Source organism: Parus major, chromosome 8 (genome assembly GCF_001522545.3).
Source record: "Parus major isolate Abel chromosome 8, Parus_major1.1, whole genome shotgun sequence".
NCBI lineage: Eukaryota > Metazoa > Chordata > Aves > Passeriformes > Paridae > Parus > Parus major.
Genome location: NC_031777.1, coordinates 28,132,164 through 28,159,204, shown reverse-complemented (window position 1 = coordinate 28,159,204; position 27,041 = coordinate 28,132,164). Strand labels below are relative to the sequence as shown.

General features: G+C 43.1%; 1 long non-coding RNA gene across 1 annotated transcript; it reads left to right on the top strand.

The window, feature by feature from the left end:
• Positions 1-152: 152 nt before the first annotated feature.
• Positions 153-25,787, top strand: LOC107207869. The gene is made up of 8 exons (XR_004498577.1): positions 153-313; positions 480-827; positions 1,244-1,451; positions 3,005-3,125; positions 3,254-3,404; positions 7,329-7,474; positions 17,788-17,875; positions 25,598-25,787. It is a non-coding gene; the product is annotated as an uncharacterized LOC107207869 (long non-coding RNA).
• The last annotated feature ends 1,254 nt before the right edge of the window (positions 25,788-27,041 follow it).

The following is a 27,041-nucleotide window of genomic DNA, read 5'->3' as shown; positions in this document are numbered from 1 at the left end:
AACACTTATACGTGTCCCATATACTCCTTTAACACTAATTGTTTCAAAAATGCTGTGTGACTTTCTTCCCTTTTCCCTTCATCCTTGCCCAATACAGGTGCACCCCTTCTGCACTCATGGAATTCTGTCTCCCTATTCAAACTCCACAGGTACAGCAGTGGAACAGATTTTCTCCAAAATTCCTACAATGGATAAGCCCCACCACCCTGCAGGACCTGCGTGTTGGGTCAGTGTAGAACACCAGGAACCCCTCACATTAGCAAGCCACTCACTTTCTCAGCAAAAATCAGGATCTCAGTTCCAGCCTCTTAGGGTAAGCTCAAACCCAGGTATTTGATCTGGGATCTTTAGTGCAACAAGTCCTCAGGAGAAAATATTTTTGGTGCTTTGGTTTTCAAAACATTACTGCACACTTCAAGAAGTGTCATACAAGATTGATTTATTAAGTATTAGTAATATTTAGCTATCTTGCTGTACAGATTAAGGATGGCCATGTCACAGGAATTATCAGGAGATTCCCAGACCTGGAGGCCACTTTTGAACCTTACTCTTGCAAGGGATTGATTCAGTGCAGTAGACTTCTACCAAAGGTGACAATCCATTGTTGAGCCTGCACCCACAGTGACCAAACCCAGGGGAAAGGATGCTGTTGGAGGACAATATGATCGTGTCACCAAGACTGGCAGACAGGCCTAGAGGATGCCTTGCACAGATACTGTGGACCACATGCCCTGGCAGAACCACACTCAGCAAGCCCACATAAATTCTGTCTGGAGCTGTAAAAGTAAAAAGACACCAGTTCCTTCCATCCTGTGAATTCAGGCAAGGTACTTACTTGAGGGACAGATTCTTGGTTCCAAAAATGCTGCTTTGACCTTTGAGCTGCCAAATTCCTTCCCCCATTACCTCCCATCTTTCTTTCTAGTGTTGCACAGCTACTCTGAGTCATTGTTTATCTAATTTAATTAACATTTGCTAGTGCCTGCAACCTAAAACACTGTCTTAAAACATTTGCTTGAAAAGCTTCCTTGTCCCAGACCTGTCATTTTTAACATGATGGATAATGGATAGAAATAATTATCCTGAACAAGGTTAGACAGCTTAAATGATTTGAGTTTCAAGGAATTAGTAAGCTTAGCTAAACATCTTATTTTTCAAGACACATTAATAATAAAAACACAGCAATGTCCATAATGGATTGTAAAATCTGTAGTCTGCTAAAATTTTTTGCAATCTCTCACAGGTTCAACACCTTCATCCAGGTTTGAATCAGCACATCATCTCATACATGGAATCACAGAATACCCTGATTTGGAAGGTGCCCACAAGGATCATCAAGCTGAAATCCTGGCCCTACACAGGACATCCCTAAGAATCACACCATCTGTCACCATGTACATCATCAACCCCTGCACTGAAAGGACTTTTGAACCTCAGATAAGATGCTTCCAGTGAGTGCTGCTGTCCAGCTCAGCTGGTCCAAGTGGGAGGGCAGTGCATGCATGCATGGCTCATGGGAGGACCTGGATCCATAGAAAGTCACTGCTGCATCTGCAGCCCCCAGAACAGCTCTGGAATAGGCCAGGAGAAATCAGAAGGCAGAGAATTGGTGCAAACAGAGTGAGCTATTTCAACTTTATAAAGGTATAAAGGAGAGTGGAGTTGGGCTCGCTGCCTCTCTATTATTTCCCTAGTCCATAATTTTGGGGGAAATACAAGTTTTCAATTAATCATTGACCTTTAGCTTTGAAGAAAAACAGAGCTTTGGCGTTGAAATTGCCAAAAAATAAGAGTAACAATTTGCAATTGCTTAATTTCCCTCCCAGAAAGCCAGGTGCAGCCAGGCCTCTGTGGTGCTTTGCACTGCGCAGAAGTGAGCTCTCCTCCAGGGACACTCAATCCAAGGCAGACAAAGAAAACAGGGAGAAAAACAAGCACCTGGCAGAGAAGTGCCAAGCCACAGGCAACAGGATATGGGAATGTCTCCTCCCTGCCCTGCTCATTGCACTGTGACACTTTTCAAATAATGAACCTCCTGTACCTGGTGAGATGCACAGACCTGATGTTGTTCCCCTTGGCTTGGAGCAGGGGTCACATCCTGCTGCACATCAGCCACATTAATGCTCTCAAGAGCTGCCCATACATCCCACATGGACCCAACCCCAGGAGCAGAGTCTGGGTTATAGGGTCCTGCAGTCTAAATTGCTAAATGCATCAATATGATGGAGATTTTCACATAAGGTAGATTTTTTTTTTCTTTAATTCTTATCCTACAAGTTTCATATTGCTGGGGCCTTTTTAAATAAAAATCCCCATTGGAAAAAAAAAAATCCCCTTTCACTTCTGAAAGCAAAGGAAAATATTCTTGGAAAATTTACACCCTTGGTAAAATCCAGAAGTTTTGCTTTGACCCTCACTTTTTACATTTTTAGATTTCTTTTTTAAAGATCTCTGCATTGGTGTAGAACGATTTAAAATTCCTCCAGCAAAGTGCAGTTTTATTGCTCCAGAGGCAGCATAAAGCTGAATGGGTGGCTGTATTTCAAGCGAGGAGCTGTGGGAGAGTGCAGCTTGCAAGTGGCAATAGAGCCCAGAAATTGAACTCTAGCCTTTCTATTCAGTGCTCTTTTTATTATTAAGTCACGGAATAAGTAAAATGTTACAGGGACACTTTAAATCTACACTTGTTTGTACAGCATCCAATGAATATGTGATGGGGAAAGAAAATGAAAAATGTGGGGATGTTGAAAATAAGGAAAAGATTGGATGCTGAAGAATCAAGTGTGGTGAATTATGGTACAGTTAAATCTGTAATTTTAACTTGAAATGGAGGACCACAGCTTTGGTGCATTCTCATGGTTGTGGGGTGGCTTTGGGGTAGGTGCTCTCTGCTTGCTCAGAGGATGGGACATCTCTGTGACATCACAGAAGCTGCCTCAGCTGTAGCAAAAAAACCTGTTATTTTAATATTGAACATCCCTTTTGTTTTGATTTTTTTTTTCAGACTTGAAACAGAACAGTCCAGAACTGATTTGCACAGAACTTTTGATTGTGCTTGTGAAAGTGTTGTCACAGGTGGCAAAGACAGATGAGAGTGTGGAGCCATCATTCACACCAGCATCAAGGTAGGATATGAAAGAGGTTTGGGTGGAGGATGGCTGCAGGCTGCCATTAGCACCTCTTAATGATCTGAATCCTAAATGTCTGGTTGATGGCTTTAGTTTGGACTAATGAGCCTTGCTTTGTTTTTAAGGGCCAAGAAGGTTGGTCTGGAGCTGGCTAAGGTTCATCTGCAGGGCTATGGATAGTTGTTGTTCCTTCCAGGGTAAAACAGTGAAGATGACCCACCACCAGCGTTTACCCATTGTTTCCCATTGGGATCCAGCCTTGCTGAATTGTTATGGGTAAGTATCCCCATCCCAACAAGTGGTAGCACCTCCCAGCATGAGGAAAGCAGGAAGAGGCAAGGGAGAGTGGCCAGTTTTCCATGCACTATGCAGGCTGCAATTTTAAGAAGCATTTTGAAGTCCTTTGTTGTGCTTTTGTAACCCAGGATAGGCAATAAAATGCAAATATTGCTCTTATTCCTATGTCCCTGAGCAGGATGGAATTAAAACCTGAAAAAAAAAACCAATACATTTCCTTGTCTGGGCTGACAGGGACCACAGATTTACTTCTGTTTCTCACCAGTCTAAACCAGTTCCCTGGTGACCACCACTGGCACTGGAATTTCTATACTCACCTGTCTCTTTGTGCTGGACTCATGACTGGAAAATCATGGTGATTTCCCCAGTGGGAGCAGGTGGGAATCCCTAGGCTGAACATGCTGGGAAATAATGGAAAAGGCAGATTCTCCTGCTGTTATTTCTTACCTTGTTTTAGATATGGTTTAAATATTTCAAATTCCTTGTAATTGTTTTTCTCTTTCTCCTAATCTGAGAAAACAACACAATATTTAATATGGTTTCCTGACTGTTTTTAACATGCAGCAGTGGGACAGATGTGAACACTAAGGAGCTTTTGCTTGTGTTTTCTGTGTGCCTCAGATGAGGAGCAAGCAGCCCATGATCTGCATCATCATTTCTAGTGTTGTAAATAAGCACAGTTTGTGTCTTCTGTATATCAGAGATGGGTGGATCAAATGGCAGAGAGCACTGAACGCTGTTCCATAGCAAGGAGATCCCCCCATGTACCATGGATTAAATCCTGCTGCCTAAAAAGTGTTTCCAAGGTTGTCAGTGGACTCTTGCTCCAGATTTTATGGTACCCAACACAGTTGCTGTGCTGCAGCCAGGCATTGAGCAGCCATAAGAAAACCAAATCTGAGGGGTGAGAAAAGCAAGGTGTACACAAAACCTATGGGTGGCAAAGGTACTTATCCACAACGTTACCCATGGAGCAAGAGGTGAGCCAGCTCTGCCTTTTTAGCAAAACCAGAATTCAGATGAAAGGAACTGCAACCCACACTAGGTATCAGCTCCTGGGGTTTTCCTTCCTGTAGCACAGTTGGGTTTCTGGTGCCATTTGTTCCCCATGCTTGTGGATATGTAATATGAGGCAGAGCATTCATTATTGGGGAACCACAACTGAGAGATGGATTGGTTGGGTGCCAGTGTTAGCCTTGGCCTTGAGTAACCATCATGTTGGTAACCTGAGTTAAATTGCTCGTGGCAAAACCAAGAGATTAGTTTTCCTTAGCAACCACTTTGTAACTGCAGAGTGAGTCCAACAAAAGCAATAGTAAAGTATAATAATGTAGGTACTTTTTTTACAGTTACCAGGTCATTCTTGGATATACATATATATATAAAATATATAATATAATATGATTAACATGTTGCCTCTGTGTGCTGGGTGGTATCAAGAAGCTGAGCTTTGGAGCATGAAGTAGCTGCAGCCTCCTCCACTGCTGGAGTTCAGAGGGTGTAACAGCCTCTGCTCACCCTTTTTGATTGGGAGGAAGAGCTGCTTTACTCCCTGACTTTTGGTCATGTTTCCTGGTCAGTTTTTGGCAGACCTTGGTCATCATCTCCCATCTGATGGCACCTTTGCTTCTTGGCTGTATAAGTGGAGCAGTTGTGGTTGTCCTGCTGGGATTTGGCCAAACACCATGGCAGAAAGTGCTCCTAAACACATTAGGCAGCACTAGGGAAAACAGGTATAAACACAGAAGACTGCTGTTAATACAGATATATTTTTTATAGCCAAAATGCAGAATGATTGTGGTGGGTGTTCTTTGGTCATATACTGACTCTTCTGCCTAGTGCATGGTGTGTAAAGCAGATTTCTGTCTGTTTGGGGTCTTTTATTTGAAGAAAAAGGAATTTTCCACATGAAAATCTCAATTTTACTGTGGAAAAATCTGATGGGGGTAATCAAAATGCAGCACTGTGTTTTGGGATCACACCAGTGTGCCAAAGTCCAGCAGCTTCAGCTGGATGTCCTGATCTGAGAACATCACAGTGTCCCATTGTAAGTCCCATCCAACATAAACAGTTGTGACTTGATTTTTCTTCTGTAAGAAAACCTCAGTGCTTCAACATTTGGCTGAAAACAAACACCAGTTAATGTTCTTTATGTTTATTAAATAGGAAATCAGTGAATAAGAAAGAGTGTGAAAAACGTTCTATAATAATTTCAGATTTTGTTGATAATGACACAGATCCTTGCCCCAAAATTTTAAATTCAAGCAACTAGCCAACTTATGCAATATTTAGAAAATGTGTGATCTTCTGATTATTCCAGTGGAAAATGTTTAGGAATTTGCAGAGCAGTCTCTGTGGTGATTTAGATGTAGGGATTCATTCAAGCATCTGCTTAGGTCCTGTTGATGCTGTAAGACTAAATCCCATTCCTAAACAACAGTGCTTTCCCAGGTGAGGATTCAGGTTGGAAAAGTGCTTCCCTCTTAGGACTGTTTCAAGTTTTTCTCACCACTGGTCCTGCATTGGGGTGGATGTCCAGAGGGAGGGAGAAATTTCCCTAAACATCTCCTGTTCCCTGCAGCTGGATCCAGTTTTGGCTGTGAGTTGGACACAGTCCTCATGGTTTAGGAAGTGGTTCCTGTAAACCTAGAACAAGGCTAATTTCAGGTTATTAGAGTTTTGGCTCTCCAAGCCTTCATTCCTCTCTCTGCTCTCTGCTCAAACCCTGGCAGGTGGGTTTGTAAGGTTATTCCTTGTGCAAACATGGAGAATCATTGAATCCTGCAAAACTGCCCCACTGTTTGACCAGGGGAAGTTGGGTAGGACGCTTGCCACTGTCTCTCTGCAGAGTTTTCAGTAATTTTCAAAGGACAGTTGACTTTTTCTAAATTTAAAATGTATTTCTATGGAAACTGCAAGGCTAGAAGAATGATTTGAGAAAGTTTCAGGCCTAATGGCAGCTGATACAATGACAATAAACAGCCACAAATTGATGTGTTGGACATAGAATCATAGAATCTTCATATAGTTTGGGATGGAAGGGACATTAAAGATCTTCTAGAGGGGAAAACTTCCATGGGACCAGGTTGTTCCAAGCCCAATCCAGCCCAGCCTTGGCCACTTCCAAGGATGTGTCTTCCACAGCTTCTCTGGGCTACCTGTGCCAGGGCCTCACCACCCTCACAGGGAAGAATTTCTTCCTAACATCTCACCTAAAACTTCCCTCTTTCTGTTTGAAGTTCCCCCTTGCCCTGTCACTATAGTTCCTGATGAAGGAATATCATCCAGACTATGATATCCCCATCATCCTGAACAGCTGAGCTGCAGGTGTGGGCAGGTGGAACAAAGGATGTATCCAGCATTCTCCACTCAGCCTGCACATTCTGTGCATGGGATCATGGGCAATCACAGCCCTTGGTGATAGGAAATAACTTGAGCAAACTGGAACCAGGGAATGGAAATGGGATGTGATCAAAACACCCGGAGGAGTAAAGCCTGCACAGCACTTGGTGCAAACTGCAGCGTGCCCTTGTCTGGGCGCAGAGGTCGGTGGTGGTGCAGTGCTTCCACAGCAGTGCCTGCATGGAGGCTATTTCCGACTCCCATAAAAATCTTTATGTCTCTGTGATCAGGATTCGGTGATGCAAATTTGCTGTGTCAAAGGAAGATGCCGCTGTAAATGAATTAGTACAAGAAGAACTTCTTATTTAAGAAGTGCTGACTCTGCGCTCTCCCCTATGCCCTCGCTTTTAAAATTGAAGTCTGGGTTTGCTGCTTGCTATGATCTATATTTAGATACTTATAAATGAAGTTTTGCAGTCACATGGCTGCATTCTTGTACAGCTTCATGAAGCTGTTTTTTCGCATTACAGAGATTTATATGTTTGCGTTTACATATTGCAGGTGTTTCCATAAAAGCTCGGGGTAGACACATTCAGGATGGCCTGAAAGAAAATGGAGAAGTGCTTAAAATGTTACTGAGCACACTTACAAATATCATCCTGGAGCAGAAGAGTGAAGTCACTGCAGAAACGAGGGAGCACAGGCAGGTAGGAGTAATGGATGTGGTCTTTTTGGGAGCACACCTCCCTACAGAGGGTTGAGTTGCGCAAGAGGACAGCACCCCTTTTGGGATGTGTCTTGTGCAATGCTCCCAGTAAACTGCTGGGCCCCCAGCAGAATATTTAAAAATGTCAGAGAGTGCTGCAGTGCTGAGCTCATGCTATGTAGGTGATAGCCTGATGAATTATGTGCTGTACACACTACACACAAATCCTGTCCCAACCAGCCCTGGAAGAGGAGATAGCACTCTTGCTGGTGTGTCCTCTGCTCCAGGAACCTTGCCAGGAGGACACACCATAATTCATGCTCTGCTGATGCTTTATAAAAGTTGCAGCCTGTACTTTGGCTGCTGTGATGCTGACCCCAGCATCCATGTCAGCCTCTGGCCTCTCCAGGCCTGGTGGACGATCGCAGTTCCCTGTGCCTGTCCTGCAAAGGCTAATGCATCAACTGACCCTTCAGCTGTCACAGGCAATGCAGGCAGGCAGTCCTGCCTTGCCTGGCCTCAGCACCACATCCCACCAAAGGTCAGGGATCTCCCTGCTTTCAGGCAACCCCCAGCTTTGCCCTCATAGGTGCAGAACCCTACAGCTCAATGCAGAAAACAAGGTGGGAACTCATAGAGCGTCTCCTTAGCCTAAAGAACCCCTTTAATCTCTGCTGAGTTACAGCTACCAAAAGCAAAGGATTGTAAGCACTTGATTTATCCTGGTTTGGGGTTCACCATAAAACTGTAATGTAGCATCTTCCACGAGGAAGTGCCTGAGAAACAGGAGGTTTCCCAGAGGAAAGGAGCAGACTAACGGTATGGGACGATAGAGGAATTTCATGTGAAGCTAAAACACTCCTGAAACATCGAAGGGGAATGGCAGGAGTTTGTGCAAGAATGGTGAGAAAGAGTTTGGCTATGGGGAAGAGTGGTTTCTTCCACTCTTCATCCTGTTTTCCATGGTGGGCTGTGAGCCTGGCCTAAAGAAGACGCAGTTCAAACTCTGCTCTGTGGACAGGGCGAGGCAAGGTACAGCATGGGCAAGGAGGGCAGCCACGTGGGAAAGCAGGGTCAGGAGAAGCCAAGCAGGTGACTGTCCAGGCCAGCACACCCAGAGGTGACAGTCTGCCCTTTTTGGAGGCTTTTGCCTTTTTGGAGACTTCTTGGGGAGCTAAAAATCCCCAATTTCCTGGGGCCACAGACCAGGCCGGGTGCTGGTCCAAATGTGGGTCAAGAGTGACACCCTGTGGACAAATTACTCTTTTTTCGTAACTTTACAGGATTTCTCGCCTGATTCTTTCCGTCTGCCTCTTTTTTGCCCCTCCGTGGAGTTTTCTTCCCAACTCTCCACCTTTCCCAACCCAGGTGTTGCCGCTGCGAGCCCCACGATGCTCAGGGACCGACGTATCTCATCCCCTTAAAAGTGCGGGCTAAGGGGATGAGACAGAAATCCCACCCTTCTATTTTGTTCCTCTTTGCTTTCCCCCCTTTTTATAGTTGTTTTCTCCCCATTTATACTGGGTTTCGGCCCTGCAGCTCAGCGTGGGGCTGCGGCTCCCGGCCCACCGCGGTCCCTCGGCTCCGCAGCCGCACAGCTCCAGCCGGAGCCGGGTGCGCTCCTGGGGCTCGTAAATCTACTGCCTGCTCGCAAAATTTGGCAACTATGAACCCGGGCTGTCTGTTAAACCGGGAGAAAAACTGCGTGGGCTTCCCCTCAGCAACCCTCCATGTCCTCCACTAGCCGACCCCGAGAGTGAGAATTTCAAAATATTTAAAGAACTGCTTATCTTCTGGTCACTCTAATGCTCTTTCCCAGTCCTGGACTTGCTGAGGTTGCACCGTGCTGTCCCGATTTTCGTGGTGTTATTCCCAAGAAGTGTCCCAGAACATGCTGATTGACACCAGCTGACAACCTGGAGAGGGTACAGCTCTATTTTAAGTAACAAATAATTTAGTTTTATATTGGTGAGAAATTCTTCATCACTCATTTAATTATGCTGATCTAAAAGAAACCATAATGTCTTGGCACACCTGAATGTTGGGAGTGGGAAAGAGAGGGGGGTCAAATCCTTCCAAGAGCTTATGTCCTTTCACACCCACAGCTGTTTAACCCTGCCAAGACTGCACAGACCAGAATATCCATAGATCCAAAACAGAACCTGGATGGAGATTCCTGAATGTCCGCAAAAGCAACAAATAAAACAGCAGTAATTCTTTCCAGTGACATTTATATGCTGCCATTAACTCTGCTTTAGCTGGTGTAGTTCAGGGCTTTTAGAAAACATTACAGTTAGTTGTAAAGAAAAACATTTCAACATTAGTTGAAACAACTATCGTAGGTTTCTGCTGAGAGGAGCTGCAAGTTTTGCCTGGACTTCTACAAAGGTTCTCTGACATTTTTATTGTATTCAAAATCCTGGAGAGGAAGAGGTATCCTAGAACAAAAAATGATATTTTTGTGCCCTTATGTCATTCCCAGCATTTTCTAGGCCTGAGCATTTCCATCTTTGTCAGGTGAAAAGAGAAACAGCAGATCTCTTGTCCAGCTTGGACATGCTATAAGAAATAAAAAGTATAAAAGCTTTTTAAAAATCTGCATTGTTCTGGGAGCTTCCTAGATAACATCAGAAGTGGCAAGATCCACCAGGTAAAGAAAGTGGGAAAAAAAGCAGAAGGGTTGGTTGGCTGGTTGGTTGACCAATCAAACTATGAAGGTTGGGGAAAACAGAGATTAGACACTCCAAAGTGAGCACAGGAAGCCATGTACCATCTCAAAGATGTGGTAAGGCTGAAAAATTCCCTTTTCTTTTTAATGGACCAAAGCCATACCTTGGTGGGAAACATTGCATCCCAAGTTCTGCCTCCTTGGTTCAGGTTAGGCCACTCTGCCTACAGAAAGGTGTCTTTTTGTGTCCCTTTCAGTGTCATGGGGGGACAATACAGCTAGTGATGTGGAGGAGGTAATACAGTTCACTCCAGAGGTGACTGCAGTTCACAGGAAATCTATGGCTTGAAATCTCTGTCACTGTATTGAATGGTCTTGCTAAAGATGTGCAGCCCAAAGTCTGCCTTGCACCGGGAACCTGGGGGGACAGCCCAGCTCCAACAGCTCTTGGCAGAGTTAGAAACAGGGTCAGGCCATGAGGGCTCAGCTTGGAATTTAAATTCAGTCTACTTGAGGTAAATAAAATAACTGCACTGCCTAGTTTGCAAAGGATCATTTACTTTTCTGGAAAGGAGAGTATGTTTTTGGAAAGTGTACAGGCATCTTTCAGGATGAAGGGCTCTGTGTGCAACAATCAAGTTTTTACCTTTTGATTAGCAAAGCTTTATAAAGAATTTCAATTCTGAATTACTAAACAAAGAAACTATACAAGCCCCAGATGAGATTTAAACAGTTTCCAAAAGACATTAAAAAAAAGAGAAAAATACTGGGCCACATGTTTTTTCTTATGTCTCTTGAGTCCGTTTATTCCAGACATCTGACATGCAATTCAAATTTCCAATAGTTTTAGGTAACTATGTCCAATTTAGAAACCACAGCCCTCAGCTAAGCCTACCTACCTCCCAAATCAATCCAGAAACCAGAGCACTTGCTGATATTCTGTGCTTTCAGCCTTGCAGAACTTTGTTATATATGTGCCATACATACCTGGGTTGAGTTTCTGGCTCCGTGCAATCCATTTAGATGCATTTCATAGACCTGCAGTCAGTGGTCACAGACAGATAAATTATAGCTCCTAATGGAGAGCCTGTTCATGCTTTCAAAGAGTAAAACCACTATAAAATTGATCTCCTCTTTTGAGATGCCTTTGACAGTGGTGCTTGTAAGGCAGTTCGGATGAGACGGAAGCAAAGGGCTCCCTGTGGATGAAGAGCTAATGAGTTTTATTTCTGGCTCTGAGACTTGGGCTCATTTCTTAACCTTTCTGTGCCTGAGAGTTTGTACCTCAAAGGTGGAGATAAAGCAAGGTCTGTTTGATAAGCAAAGGCAAACTGCAACGGAAATCCTGAGTTCAGATATGGGCAGGTGATGTCCTGCTATGTGCCCTTTCCTAATTGCCTATAGAAATCTGCTTGGTGAGGATTTAATCATGTTTGGAAGGAGGTAGGTTTAGCAAGGGATGCATTAGGTGATGGTTTCCACACCACCCTTCTCACCTCAGTCCCTAAACCCTGGGTCATCCAACCCCCCAGACCCCAGCACTCTGACTGAGCTCATCAATCAGGATGTGCCCCTCCTGCAGAGGGTGACATAAAAAATCCTCCCTGCCAGGGCCCCAAGGAAGTAGTAGATGGTCAGGTGGTACTTCAAGGAGAGCTTGGTTGAACAAAAATTGTGGAGCAGATTCTCTACTTCTCTCAACATCAGAAGAGACTTATCAGCCTCCAGTGGTGAATCCTGTTTGGCTGTAAGTGGCCATCACTTTATCCTGTAATCCCTCATTCATCTTATTTATTTTTAGCTTTCCAGTTCTCTTTCCAGAGGGAGCACTTGTATGCACTCACGACCTCTGCTATTGGGGAAAAAATAGGATTTGAATCAAATTTATTGCTGTTAATTCCTTTCATAGACATCATGAATCAGAAGGGGAAGCTAGAGGTGGTGAAATGCCTGTTCATCCACAGCCTTTGACACCACTGATCAGGGAAGGGGGCCAGCAGTAGAGCTGGTCCCTGGTAGGATTTAGGGGCTAGGAATGTGAAAAAGCAAAGGGGACAGTTGGAAAAATCTCTGGGCAATTTTGTTGTTCCTTACAGCTTTCCTGAGCATGTCCCCCAGTCTCCTTCCTGCAGAGATGAACTAAGCAGAATATCCCTCCTTGAAAATAAAATGAATAAACAAGACAATAGAATGAATTAAGACATTTTCAGCTGACGCTTGGTTTGGGGTGATGTTTGTGTCCTTCAAAACCTGTGGTGCCAATTGCTGCAGCCCCACTGACTTGGGAGGATAACCCTGGTTTTAAGGACACTCTCTGCAGAATGAAATGTATTTTAAGCAGAAAACAAGTGGCCAGATTATGGTCCCCCAGTGCAAACACAACAACAGACTTTCTTCAGCCTCTTTTTCTATATATACCAGGGCTGTGAAGTAAAGTGGAAAACGCTGAGTCTGCTGAAAACTGTTCAGATTCTTGTGGGTGCTTTGGAGGAGCTGGTATACAATTTTGAGGCTGTTCTTTCTGCTGGCAAATTAACAGCTTAGAAAAATTACTGCGGGGGGAGGGAAAAAAGAAAAAAAAAAGGAAATTCTATTAATGAAACAGAACAATGAAAATCAAAGCTAAAGATGGAAGGAACTGAGTGGGCCCCATCTAGTTCATTGCCTGCTAGGCTGGATTTCTGCCTATAGTAATTTATGCCATAGCCTTGGAAGTGAAAACAGATTTCATTTACTACTGAACAGTACTACTCTGTGTAGAGAGAGTTCGTGGCCTCGCAGCGTTTCTGAGAAGGTATTGTGGGATTATTGCTCTCACTTTGCAGATGGGCCTGGTAATACTGCTTGAATTCTTAAATTTAGGCTCTGGCAAGGGGGAAATCTGAATTAGGACTCAAATGTCCAAGGACTGTCCCTCATGTCTTGCTCTCACATGGCCTGGCCACTGTAGGAAGTGAGATCCTTGAGGTCCCAGTTAGCACCACTGTTGATGTGTGCAAGGCTCTGCATCAGGATCATCCCTTGCTCCAGGGATTTATCCCTCAAGGCTTTGATGGAAGAGTTGGACATAAGATGTTCCTCCAACTTTAAATACACCTTAAAGGAGAAAAGTACTCTGAAACTCTTGGCTTGCTATCCTTTTTCACTAGTCTGGTACCAGGCAAAGCCCAAAAAACACCTTCTGCCCTTCCAACAAACATCAAGACAGGATGGTGAGTCCCTGCCTGCCCACATCGCCAACACTGCCACAGGCACAACCTTCCTCAGAGGAGTTTGGCAGTGAAAATGCACATGTTCTGTTGAAAAAGAAAAAAAAAAAAAAAGAAAAAAAAGAAGGAAGAAAACAGGTAAAATTAGCATTTGGAGAAAAGTTCCTATGGAAAAAAGCTATATGTTTCCCGAGAGCCAAATGAAAAAAAATAAAAATCCCAACCCTCAAACCCAAGCTTGCAGAGTCTGCTGTAATTTATGATTTACCATATGAATCTAACTATAGAACTTCATTTAAAAATTTTATAAAGATTGTAAATCTACAGTGAAATGTTCTAGGGACAATCTGCTGGCAGAAACCCACTCTCCAGACTGACCTGTGGGGGAACCAGCTTGTCAAGGGCTTGATCCAGAGCCCGCTGAAGACAATGGAAATGCTCTCATTGACGTCAGTGGCCTTTAGATCAAAAAGCCCCCAAAGCTCAGCATGGAAAAATGAGTCCTAGGGAGAAGCAAACTGCTCTAATCAATAGATGTTGCTGGATGAAGGTCTTTAACAATAGTTTAATGGGCCATGATGAGCTCCTCTGGACACTTTTATTTGGTATTGTATGTATCTTATAATCTTTCTCCTGAAACTTTTAATGGAATTTATCTCACTGGAGAATTTGGGAGAACATCTGCTGCAAATGATGGGTAAAGACATAAGCTGTTGTGGGTGGGGTGAGCCTCAGGAGGTTCACAGTTTGGGTTTGGCTTCTGCTTCAGATTCTTATCTGAACTGTACAGATCTCCTGTGGCTGCAAAAATTGGACTGGAAATCACAAGAGTACGAGCCTTCTTGTGAGATTTCCAGCACTTTTCTTATGGTTTTGACTGAACACCAGATGTGGAAAAAATATTTAACAAAACTGGATGCAGTTTTTTTTCATGTCTGGTTCTAAAAAGAGATGAAGGTTCAGGAATCTAATTTTATCCTTTCCAGTTTCACTCCTTAGTAAGATTCTGTTCTAGTTTTTAAAAAAAATAAATGCATTTTAAACCCAGAATATAGCTATTGCAACCAGTCCCCAAAGAATCATTCAAGTAGATGAAACTCCAAACATTACATTGACTATGAATTAAAACCTTATGCCTTTGGCAAGTGGAGTGCAAAGAGCGACCAGGGTGAATGGTGACCATTAGGAAACATCCACTAATGTTCTTTCCTTTCAAAGATTATTTTAATTTGCTTTGCATGCAAGCCTATTTGCATTTTTGACCCATTCCTGCCTGCTTCCACCATAAAACCAAGATTTTAGGCTTTGGCTAGCACAGATACTTTTTGAGAATACTTGAGCAATTCTGCTTGCCGTGTGGAAATTTTAAATTTTAATCCAGAATTCAAAATCTTCTGTAAACCTAATAGATTTTGCAGGCTGCCTGCGTTACTTTTTGGTTGTAACACCAGTTCTGGGATGCCGAGTCACTAATCAATGACATGTTCTTCTAATCCAGATGTTCCATATGTTTTTGTGGACAATTCACAGCTGGAAAGGAGCGTCATATTAGCTGGTATGGAGGATTTATTAGCTGGTTTGCTCTAGTTGTAATGCCTACTGACATTTGCATTTAAACTGGTGGTCTCATCAGAGAGGGGCACAAAAGGTTTGTTTGAAACCAAACAGTGAAGGTAGGTTAGGGGAGTTCTTAAGTCGCAGGAAGATTTCACAGCATGTTTGGGAAGTAGAAAATGGCCTGAAGTGAAGTGAATGGCCTGTCTTGAAGGATTTTAATCACTAGCATTGGGAGTAAAGCTGAGCAACAGAGAGTCAAAAAAATCAAGTGAGGAAAACAAGTTTAAAAGTGACACTGACCTCACTCAGATATTTTATCACTTATGATTGACTCTGAAATTTTTGGTCTCAGTTCAGAACAGAAAGTTTGTCCCTGTGGGGTATATAAAGGCCAGGCCAAATGGAACTGAGCTGGCAGTTTTTTCAAACTCCTCATTTGGTGTGTAATCTCACATCCAAATCAAACAGGGCAGATGAAAAAGTGGAGTATTATGTCATTAGAATCTGTGGAACAGTGAGCTGTAGCTCCGGCGCCTGAGGAGACTGTCTAGAACTCACCATGTCTTGTCATTTCACTGCATTTTTGGCAATATTGGGAAGTTTTCTCCAAAGATCTAGAGCCAAGCTGCCTGTGAAATGCCACTCTCATTTAACAAGCAGCAAATAAACCAATTAATAATGGGAAGAAGCGGCTCCAAAGAATGGACATCAACACTGGAAAAAGATGGTGAAGAAAAAAACCAGGGTTTATGCTTAATTTTATTAATCTTGTGGGAAGGAGGGACTCTGGTGATGTCTCAGAGATTTTCTAGATATTTCTGTGGCCCTGGGGAAGGAGTGGTTTGGGAAGTGAGATGTGCCAAGGCCTGTCAGTGCCTCTGCTCCCAATGGAGATGGCACTCCCAGTGCTGTTGATAACACAGGGAAAGGTTTTGTGCTGGGAGAAGCAGCTTTCTCAGGAGCTGGTTTCTGTGTGTGCATGGGGAGGTAAAATCATTCAGCTTCTTCCTAGTGGTCTAGGAAATGTCCACAGGATGGGCCCTTCAAGAAAAACCCTGGGTTTTGAAATGCAGCTTGGGAGAGTGCTAAAAACGGCTGCAGAAAAGGGTAAAGAGCTCTCCTACTGCTCTCCCCAGGCTCTGCTCCCAGGGCTGTACCTCCAGCCCATGTGGAAATAGTTACCTCCAAATAACACATCCTGCGGGACTATTTCTGGTCATTTCACAGAAGCCTTATTAAAAAATAGAGAGTTTATTAACCTGAGATTCAGGGACTCGGCTTCATGATGGAGGCTGTAAACTCTCAGCCTATGGCTCAGTTTTACAGGGATGATTTGAGGGCTGGAAAAGGAAATCTTGTGGAGAGAGGCTTAAGGCTCTCCATTTGGTGAACTTAACAAAAAAAGCAGATCAGGCAGTGCCCTGACTCTGGGCAGTAAATGCTTTTGGAGGAAAAAATACCACGTACAAAAGGGCTTTATAGTCTAATGGGGGAAAAACATAACTAGATGCAATGGCTGGAAATTTAAGACAGGCAAAATTGAGAGATTGGGAAGGGAGAGGGGGCAGACTGTTGAAGGGGGCAGGGGATTTGTCATCCTTTTGCATCTTGAAATCAGAACTGGAGGCCAGCCCAGATGACTGGTGAAACATATAGTAGTAGGCTCAATTAGCGAGTGAATGTGTGAAATTATTTTCTTGGGGATTTATATTGAGCGTTAAACTAGATGATCTGAATTGTCCCTTTCAGCCTTAAAAATGGAGGAAAGATGCCAGAAAAGGAGCTAAATACCCAAATTCTACCAAATTGCAATAGCTGAAGCCTCTGGGCCCCTTTGGGAATGGCATAAGTGAAAGGAGAAGGACTGGGTGTGTGGAGGGACAGACAGAATGAGGGATGCCATCACATGCCTCCAGCACAAACCCAGTTGTAGCTGCTTTTCCTTCTTGGCCCCCCCCTCAGCACACTTTTCTTTTTTATGTATTTTATTTTTGAAACTAAAAATACATCCTCAGAGGCATTAGTCACTCTGCCCACATATTAATAAATTGCATAATGATGCCACCAAGCATCCAAAAACCTTTCAAACTGTTATATATTATTTCTTTCAATAATATTCTAAAAGGCCAGTGAGGCTTAATGGAGCCACATGGTATTGCATTTAATCCAGAAATCTGGAACTGTCTAAAATCTCATATATAAATTAAGATAATATACAATATGTTTTTTCATTTAATTTGGTTCTCCCCATTTGAGTAAGCTATAACTCTGTAAGGCTGTGTCTTTTGCAAGAGATTTTTGTCTACCAAATCGTAGATTTGTAATGTTGCTCTTGCTTTTAATTGCCTGGGGCTGTTCCCCATAATAACTCAGCCAGTCCTTTGCCAGCTCAAGGAAAGTTTAATGGAACCACAGTTTAATTGGGCAAAGTTTAGAAGCTATGCAAGTTACAAAGTTTCCTGGGACTTTTCCTTACAGCCTTTCCTGCACGTTGGCGTTGCTGCAAGGAATGTCACTGCCATCCATGGAGATGGTGACCTCGGCAGAGCATTGGGCACTGACTTGCAGGTGGCTCCTCCTTGGCTCTCCTTGGACTCAGCTGGGTGTCTGGCATTTACACACAGGAACTTTTAGGACATCAGGAGGCGCTGAGTAAAAAAACCCAAATCCAAATATTTCCTATGCTGCAAAAACATAAGGGCTTTATTTTGATCTGGGGTTTGGGTATGAGGCTCGCTTTCATTTCACCTCTGGACAGGTCCACCTCTCCTGTACAGTGTCTGCAGGAGGTTTTCACATATTCTGTCAAGCCATGGCAGATATCACAGGCTATGAGATAAGAGGTCACTAAATGTTGCTTTTTCCTCCTTTCTTTTCAAGATCCCTTCATGCCTTTGGAAGCTCTGGCTATCACTGCACCAGGTGGAAAAAGACTGTGGACAGGAATTATCTAAGGACCACAATTCAGGTATCTTCTTTTGCTTCTTATAATCTGCGAACCCAGTAACCTCAAAAATTGCTGATTTTCGAGCTAAAGTGCTTCACGAGATGGAGGGAGAAAAGTGTATATCCTTGGGTCTGTTCTGCTCTGCAGTTTGACATCCTGGAGGAGAAGAAAACCAGGTGTGGAAACAAAGTGAGTGAGATGATTTTTTGCGGGGTCAATGGAGTAGATGCAACAGAGGTGTTGAAATGTGGGGCATACCTTTTGTTTGAGGGAATGCATAGGAGAATTAAACACATTCTGGAAAGCAAGAGGCCTGTGCATTATGAGGGAACAACTCTGAATCATATGGACCCAGGTTTTTGTTGATCATATGAATAAAATCTCTTTCAGGATTTAATATCTCTGCTCATCATTTCTGGTGGTTTGGGTTTTTTCAGGTGGCTTTTAATTTTCCTTGGCTTTGTCAGGACTAGACCTGACTTTGAGACGGAATATTCTCGAGGTTGTAATCTGATTTTGACAAACTTTTGGTATGAGCAGTGTGTACAGAGGCCCCGTGCTCTCCCCATGTCTACAGGATTTGTCCAGTTTTGGGAAGCTGTGTGATAGATGCCTTGAAATTCCCAAGCCTCGGTTTCTTTCCCTCCCTTCCCAAAGCCCTGCTCACCAGAAGTGCAATCTACATCTTTCTTGTCACTTAACTGATTATGTACAAAGCTGCTGGGCTCCTGTGTCCCAATTCTTCTCCAACCTGGGCTCTGCATTGCTGCTGCTGCATAGATCAAACTGCACTTGTAATAAACATCTCGAGGTGCTTTAGTGAACTCCAGATTTGTTAAACTAAGAGTTTCCCCCCTAGAAATGTCTGGGTGATAAAACCAGATGCGTGTTGGTCTCACAAACTCCATCATGGGGGGCAGGTTGGATCACAGCAGGATGCACCACATGGGAGGGAGGAAGATTATCCATGAAACTTCAGAAGCAGAAGCTGTGCAGAGATAAACAGGAGTGAGCCTGGGCCCTTGAGGCCACCACAGCCCCATCACCTCTGCACAGGAGGCACTGAGCTATATTACACCTTCCCCACCACCTCTGTTCCCTCCTGGGTCTTTCAGGACCTACAGGAAAAGGCCAGGTTTGCTCCTGGGGCACTGCTCCAGCCCTTGTAAACCATTATTGTAGGGGTCAAGTGAAAACTGACTCATTTTTGAGCAGGAGAACAAGGTCATTTTCTTGTAGCCCAGTAATTCCCTCATTTTTTATTGGTGTTGTTATAAACCAACTTCTCTGAGGTGCTGGGACTTCGCCTATATTGCATCCCTGTTCCCATCCGGTTCCAACAATAAAACCCTTGCCTTTTTTGATCTCTGGCTTTCATGCTTGCTGACACACTCTGGAAAATTTAAGAAGGGCGCAAGGAATGGGTTAGTCACACTTGTTAATATTTATCCCATTGCAGAAAGAGCAGGGCTGACCTCAGAGCTTGGGCTTTGGAGAATAGTTATGAGAATGATTCCACCCAGCTGAAACAAAATCTGCATGCAAAGCTCGTTTGGTGCCTGGAAAGAGCTAGAAGGAAATAAAGGTCTTAAATGATATATTTCCGCAGTTAACGTTTTGTCCTGTTTACAGAATCTCACCAGAATACTGGGGGTTTTGTTTTGTTCATATGTTTTTCATAAGGATAAATATCCATGCAGTTTAAACATTTTCATTAGATTCAGACAAGAAGGAGGATGTGGGATTGTTTTTTTCTGTAATTGTTAATCTCTCCTTTTTTTTTAAAATGTTTTTTTCCTTAAAACACTCTTCAGAAATAGAATCTCAGGTAAATCAAAGAGATGGGGAAAGTAATTCTCTTTAATTATTCTTAGAACAATTTTGAGTAATGTAGGTTATATTAAAAAAATATACAAGCAAGATATTTTGGCTGGGAAGTATGTGTAATGTATGAACAGCAGGAAAAAAAAAAAAAAAAGCCTTCCTTTCTAAATAGAAAATCTTTGAAAGTAACAGGGGGAAACTGATGGGAAGGGCTGAAGTCCATATATTCCCACCTCCTCCGCCTTGTGCTCTCTTAAAGGTGAGCTGCAAAATGCAAAAGAGAAATGTGTTAAATTCAGATGACTCGCTCGGGTGTCAGGAAGTGGCTCGAACAACCACACGAAGTTAACTAACACATTCCCTTTTTTTTGTTCATCCCCTCCCTCCCCTGCTCTTCTCGTGAAATCTGTTTTTTTGCTGCTGTGGTTTCTGCCTCCAGGCAGGAGCGCAGCCACTTGTCCACCCGAGCGGCACCCTGAGACCCCCCCATGGCTTGCAGGGAGCCAAGAATTTCTGGGAGGATCTTCCAGAAAGTAAGAAAGGAGGAGAATTTTAGAAAATGTATTCCCAACCTAAACAGCCTGGCTGCAGGAGAAAGGAGATAATCTCTGGGGGATGGCATGTTGAGCTTGTGTTGCTTCGCTGCTCATCTTTAGTCTGGTCAATACATCTTGTTACATCCACCTGCTCTGTTCTAAGTCTTCTTCAGCAACATGGTTCATGCCATCCATGGGGTTGAGTATCCTGGTCTCAGGAACCCAAAATGTGAGTAATGCTGTGTCTGTCAATGACTGCCTTCAGTCAAGGCATGGAGAGAAGCAGTTGGATGTGGGAAAAGGCTTTTGGATCAGCAAGTGGCAGGATTTGGTTTGCAGTTTGATGTGTGTGATGGGAATAAGTCTCATTTAGAAAACTTTGAAAGTGGTTCAGGTGGCCAAAAGGAAATTGGAAAGGCAAGACCCCCTGATCCATCAGAAATAGTGCCACTGCCCTTCGCAATGACTCCCATCCAATGGACCAAGAGCCCTGCAGAGCCTCACAAAAAGGTGCACATGGCTGTTTCTCATTAGCTTCCACTTTTCCCTCTGGAAATGCTTCCCATGCATTTCTCCCACAGCTTGGCAGTAGGTGTGCTAAGGAGAAGGTTTAAATCCAAATGGAAGGGGTTATCTGATTTACAGTAAGTAGATTTTTCATTTCAAATGGCAACACACAGAGCCCTGCACATTACCTTGCATCAATATAATACACATGCACATATGCCATGCATTTATGCCTAGGATATAAAAATAATAAATTATTGCAATGCTGTGTGTCTGCATAGAGCTAATTCATGTAGTACAGCATGTTTATCAAAGGACACTCCTTAATTGCATACTAGTATTTTTTAATTAGTCATTAAGTTGTAAGACTGTTTCGCTGCTGATTTATGTTCTCCTTATTTATAATGTGAGTGGCTTCTGCAGCAATATCTGATTTTAGTTTTCTATTCTTTAACAATACACAAGATTTCAAAATTGTGTTGTTTTGGGGGGAGGTTTGTTTTAAGAATAAACCACATTATACATCTGAGACTATTTAACCAAGGAAAGCCAAAATAGTTTATGAAAACAATGGTTGTTCTCCCTCTCTTAGGGATACTTTTGTATGTTTTCCCCTCTAAAAAATTTATCAGAGCTGTTCATTCTCTGTTACAGCCAGAGGAAAAAACTGTGGATTTGGAAACACCTCTATAGTTTAATGTCTGGAAGAGAAGTTGGTAAATTGAAATAAAAAGAGAAAATTAATATGAATTCATATTTCTCCTTTGGGAGAAAGATTAAATGAATTTGAGAAGGAGGTTCTGCTCCTACTTAGTGTTGAACTTGATGAAGTCGCCCAGCTGATCACAGCTCAGTGGAGGAGGCGCAGCATTTGATAAAACCACAGCAAAGGGAATTCAAGCAGCAATCCCCTCTCAAGGAGAGGGGTTATTAAGGCTGAGGATCACTGCTCCTTCAGGGGTTGAGATTTATTTTTTCTTTCTGGTGTAAGCAGTTGTCAGCAATGGAGAGAAGTTAATACAACGGTGTGGGGGCTCCAGGCCAAATGCACGGAACATCTATCTTCAGGCACTTGTGGAGTGTTTAGGATGTGTCTCCTGTGCCCTCCTTCATCAGGAACAGCAGTGGTCCATGGCTCACCAGTGGATGATCTCAGTTCACCCTCAGAGTCACTGGTTGGTGACACCAGAATGCCCTGGCCACAGGACACAGTGGCAAGCCCTGGGCTGATGTGCCCAAAGTTCTGCACACTATGATGTCCATGGTACCTTCAGCTCCATAAACCTGCTACCCGGCATCATAAAGTCATAAAATCCCCGAGAACCTGCATTTTCTTTGACTCTTTTCTTTTTCTAGGTGAAATAACTATTTCTCCTTCCAATCCTGCTCTGTCAGCCCAGTGGAAAGACAGTGATCTTGTACTGCACCATCTTCCCCAAACCTGTGAGGTGACAGCTGGTTGTTGCAGGAGATGAGAAAGGAAACTGATTTAGTCAAGGGTTTTTACATCAAATGTTGATGACAAAATATGTTCCTGCACACAGCAGCAGTAGCAGAGCTGGTGCAGTAAGGGTCAAGGCAGCTGTTTAAATTGCTGCATTATCCTGCATCCCTCCCAAAATCCTGTATTCCTCTAAAAGTCCTCCTCTGACATGGCCACGCCAATAACAAGGTGTTGTGGCCACTATGCTGCCAGTAGCCCTATTTTTCATTGCCATTACCTTTTTTGTTCTGCAGGGTTGATTTCTCTGGGTTTATTTATTCCTCTATTAATGCAGCACAGCCATGCCATTGTTTTCCTTTGGCAGGAGGCACTGCATGGCAGGACTCATGTCTGCAATGCATAACAGAGCACCTCCAAAATGTCCATTTCTGTGACAGCCAGAGTCCTCCTCTTTGCAGCCTTCCCCTCCATCGCAATTAACCTCCCCAGGATTACCAGTTATGGAAAGTTTTAAAACTTTTCAAAAGGCAGTGGCTTCGTTTAGGCAGCAAAGCTGTGTATTGAAATATGAATTAGTAGCGAGTGTATCGGCAGGATAGACCATCTGCTGTGCTCAGCACCCGGGTTTGAAGCTGGTTGGCTGGCAGGACAGCATGTGTTTACAGAAAACCCTAACAGTTGTAAAGGAGCCATTTAGGTTTATCGTGTCAATTCCTGTACAACTCCACACAGAGAGATTCCTTTCACAAACTCACATAAAAAAGACAGATAGACTAGTTTTGACCTCTCTCGAAACATTTGACGGTTGAGCTTGTTGCAAGGATAAAATATCTAGAAGAGGGGAAAAAAAAATCTTGTCATTTCCCCCTCTTAAGCATTAGACTTCTTGAATGCAACATCCATTCATAGCTTAGTTCTTGCATTGTAATTTAACTGCCTTTTATTTTCCTTCTGAGATACAAACGCAGGAGCTTTACATGATTTTCATACTACATTATGCAAGACATTGTGAAAAAGCTGCCCAGAGTAATGGCTCCATTTCAACATGATGCATATGCCAAGATACAGGGATCATTTATTTTTCTTAAAAAATTAAATGAGTGTGGGATTAAAAATGTTATGTTTTGCCTATATGAGCAATATTCCTCTATCAGCCATTCCAAACATATTGCCTCTTTGTAGCTCCTCTGTAATACAAATTGTCCAAGGGAAGGCACATGGTAGCACACCAAAAGGGTTTATGCTGCTGCACAAAAGTCCTTTCCAGGGACTTGAAAAGCACAAATATTCCAAGGACAGGACAGAACAAAACCACATCGGCCCTGGGGACTGAGCACTCGGTTGTTTTCTCATACTTGGAGGAATTATTAAGTAAACAATCTCTTTGGTGAATGTGCTGAATCCATTGCTTAGCAGACACCCATGTTGTACATATAATTTATGTGTGGATGGATGCAGAGAGAAAAGGGAACGTTCTCCTGCATCCTTAACCAAGGCCTGGATCATGGTGTCCCATGTGTGACTCTGCCTGACTGTTGGACTAAGATAAAATAAGAAACAGCCACATTTGACGCATCTCTGAGATAACTCCTTCCAATGTGCAAAAGAAAAAAAAAGAAGTATCTTAATACATAGGTCTTAAGACTTCAATCATTTTTTTTTTTCCCAATGCTCGATTCTTTTAATGGAACAATCCATGAAGCAAGATGAAAGATGGCAAGATGAGAGATGGCAGGATGGGAGAAAGCTTGCTCTTGCAAACATACCCACCTATTTTTAAGGCCCCTCATAGGATGCTTTAGGAAAGGGGATCCAAAGCTGCATGAAAACTGAGTGTAGCTAATAACTTAAATACATTATGTTGGTAGTTTGTGAAGGGTCATATGGCTTATATCAAGTAGTAAGGCATGGGTAAGGACAGGAGAATGGTGGATGAAGAGAAATTGCCTGTTATATGCCAGGTACTGTACACTTAAGAATTCTTTATCTAAATTATGCCCTGGGTCTTTATAAATGAAATATCAATGTATTACTATTACTGTGTATTATTATGATTAGAATCACAGAGGTTTAGGTAACTTTCCCTTACAATCGTGTGCATCTGTGTATATATATTATATGTGTGTACATGTATATATTTGTTTTTTGGTGTTTTTATATATGTAAATTCAAAGTTCCTTTAACCTGACCAACAGCTCATGTTCATGTGAGTCAGGATTTGGTGCTCAGTAGTGGAGGAGCAGAACAGGACGGATCAGGGCTGTCAGAGTCCTTCTCCAGGAAAGCAGCAGACTAATACAAAAACGTGAACACAGGCTCTCTCCTGGGGATTGCATTCTGTGTTTAGGGACACGAGGGAGGGGAGGGTGTCTCCATCTGGGTTGCACAAGGTCACTGCAGAGGAGTTAAGTGCCCAGGACTAGATTTGGAGATTGGTGCAGCACCCGCCATACCCCTCAGACCAGGGGGATGCTGTGGAAAAGTCCTGTCCCCTCTAAAAGCAGCATCTAATGCAAGCTGGAGAGCAGAGCCCTGGAAAGTCATCAGGAAAGAGTTTGGTGACCCAGGTGTTGGAGCCACCTCTCTGCTCTCAGGTGCCCACCTTGGCCATTTGCATTAAGACACTTTCAGCCAGACCACAACCACTTTCTGGCCTTGGAAATCTTCTAGAAAAGAGCTGTTTTGGGAAGGTAAGTCACTGATTCAGTTTGCCAAGCTGTCATGGTGGAGTCATCTGTAATGGAGCCTAAGGCTGAATCCTATTTTTACATTTGCAAATGTTACAATCCAAAATTTCATTTTCGTATTTAAACCGTGTGCCTTCAGTTTCCTGTTCTGATTTTGTTTGTGATTCATTTTTCAGTCCATGGACCTGTGGACTAAAAATGCAGTGACTTTGGGTGTTGTGTTTCTATGTGTCATTATTTTATTATTATCATCATTGTCATCATCACTATTATTATTATCACCTATTTTGGGGGGATTCTTCTTATCTGCTCATTTCTCTTGGAGGGTGGAATGCAGTTCAAAGAAAAGCATAAGACTGCTTATGATAGCAGCATTTTTCAGACTTTTCCTGAGCATCCCTCCCCTTTGCCTGTGGATGGGATTGGGCGCTTCCCGCGCGGAGCAGAGCGGTGCAGCCACACCACATCATCCCACTGCCTATTTTCAGGCTGTGTGCTGTGCCCTCCTGGGTCAAAGCGAAAATGGGAGAGGATGGCAAGCCAAAGCGTGGGGAAGATGACTCACTGGATTATTTTCTGCATTTCAAATATAACCTTTGAATTCTTGCCAATGTATCGATACAGTCAGGCAGCGAGCCTCATGTATTTATATTTATTTATGCTATGTAATTCCTCAGTCAATACACTTACCTATTTTTTTTATATTTTGTTTATTTGTTTTTTTCATATATTTTCTTAAAAACAGGCACTGAAGGAGCAAAACTGCAACCCACCCAATATAATTCCTGTAAACTCAATGTGCCAAGGTTTCCAACAAGCACCATCTCTGGTAACCACAGTCATTCCCATGCCAGGCCTTACAGAAACTGGTCAGAATGGTTTTGGAGATCTGGACAGCCCCTGATCTTTCTGAGGAAGGAAAAAGCAGCTCAGCTGAGGTATGTTTTTACACCCAATGGGGTTATCTTTGCTCCTCTGTCTTGTATACAGATGCTGCTCTGCAAAACCCAGCCCTGCTCAGTTCTGCATGTCCCACTCTCTGTTTTGGGAGGGGAGAAGGGAATGAGCTGAGGTGTGGGGGAGCTGACTTGAGGCCATGATTATTGGGGAAAACGTGAACACAGAGCTTGTAGAGAAAAACAAGCTTGATATCCCAACAGAAAACTTCACCATCAAGCACTTGGTCTCCGGGATCATTTTATTCTCAGAAAGTGGAGCATAAATACAGAGATAATTATGACCAGAACTCATAGCAATAACCTGTTCATGGGAAAACTCTAGTCCTAGTTTAGAAGAGCTGTAATCTTACCCTGACATCTGAAATTTGTTGCTTTATTAAGATTACATTCTTGACTGCAAAAAAAAAAATAAAATAAGTGAGGTAGTTTGATAAGTTTATTGTCCTTTGTCAGGATGGCAGTATTTTTTTCTGCTTTGAAAATAGATGTTCCTGTTTGACTGGCTGTATATTTATCCTTTCTTTTAGCTCTTCATTACTGTTCCTTTTAATCATTTAATGAGAAGTGTTCAGGTTCCTGATGATTTAAAATTATGACTCACAGAGACACTGGCAATATCTTTGCTGGAGAAACATTGATCCTCTAACTTTAAGACTTTAAATTCAAACCACATGTTTTTGCCACTAACTCCAAAAACAACCCCTGGAGTTGTGTGACTGTCACTGGAATATAAACCAATGCCATTCTGCAAACAAAAGCTGCAGTATTTAAATTGTGATTACGGTCAGAAAAGTGACTATTTTAATCATTGCTCTGCTTTACCCGGGAGATCTGCTCCCTCTGCACATTCCAAATATCTCTGCAGATTTTTATAGACTGAAAGGAGATTTTACTGCCTTCCACCCCTCTTAGCCCTACAGAGGCTGGCCAAGGCAGGCGAGTGAGCCAGATTTGTTCCAGACTCACACATCCGCGGGAGTGTGAGCTGAATTCCCGCGGCAGGACCTGTCGAGCTGATGATGTGCCCGCCAGGACGCGCGGCCACGCTTTTGTGCTCCCCGGGAGCTCACAGGGTGCAGAGCAAAACACAAAACCAAAACCACAGGGGTTTTCCTATAAACTGGTTTGGTTTGAAAAGGGCAAAAAATCCCTGAAGGGCCTCTTGGGCTGGAATGGCTTTTTTGAGTGCAGCTACCTGGATAGACACCGCGCCAAGGGCAGGGGCTCTGA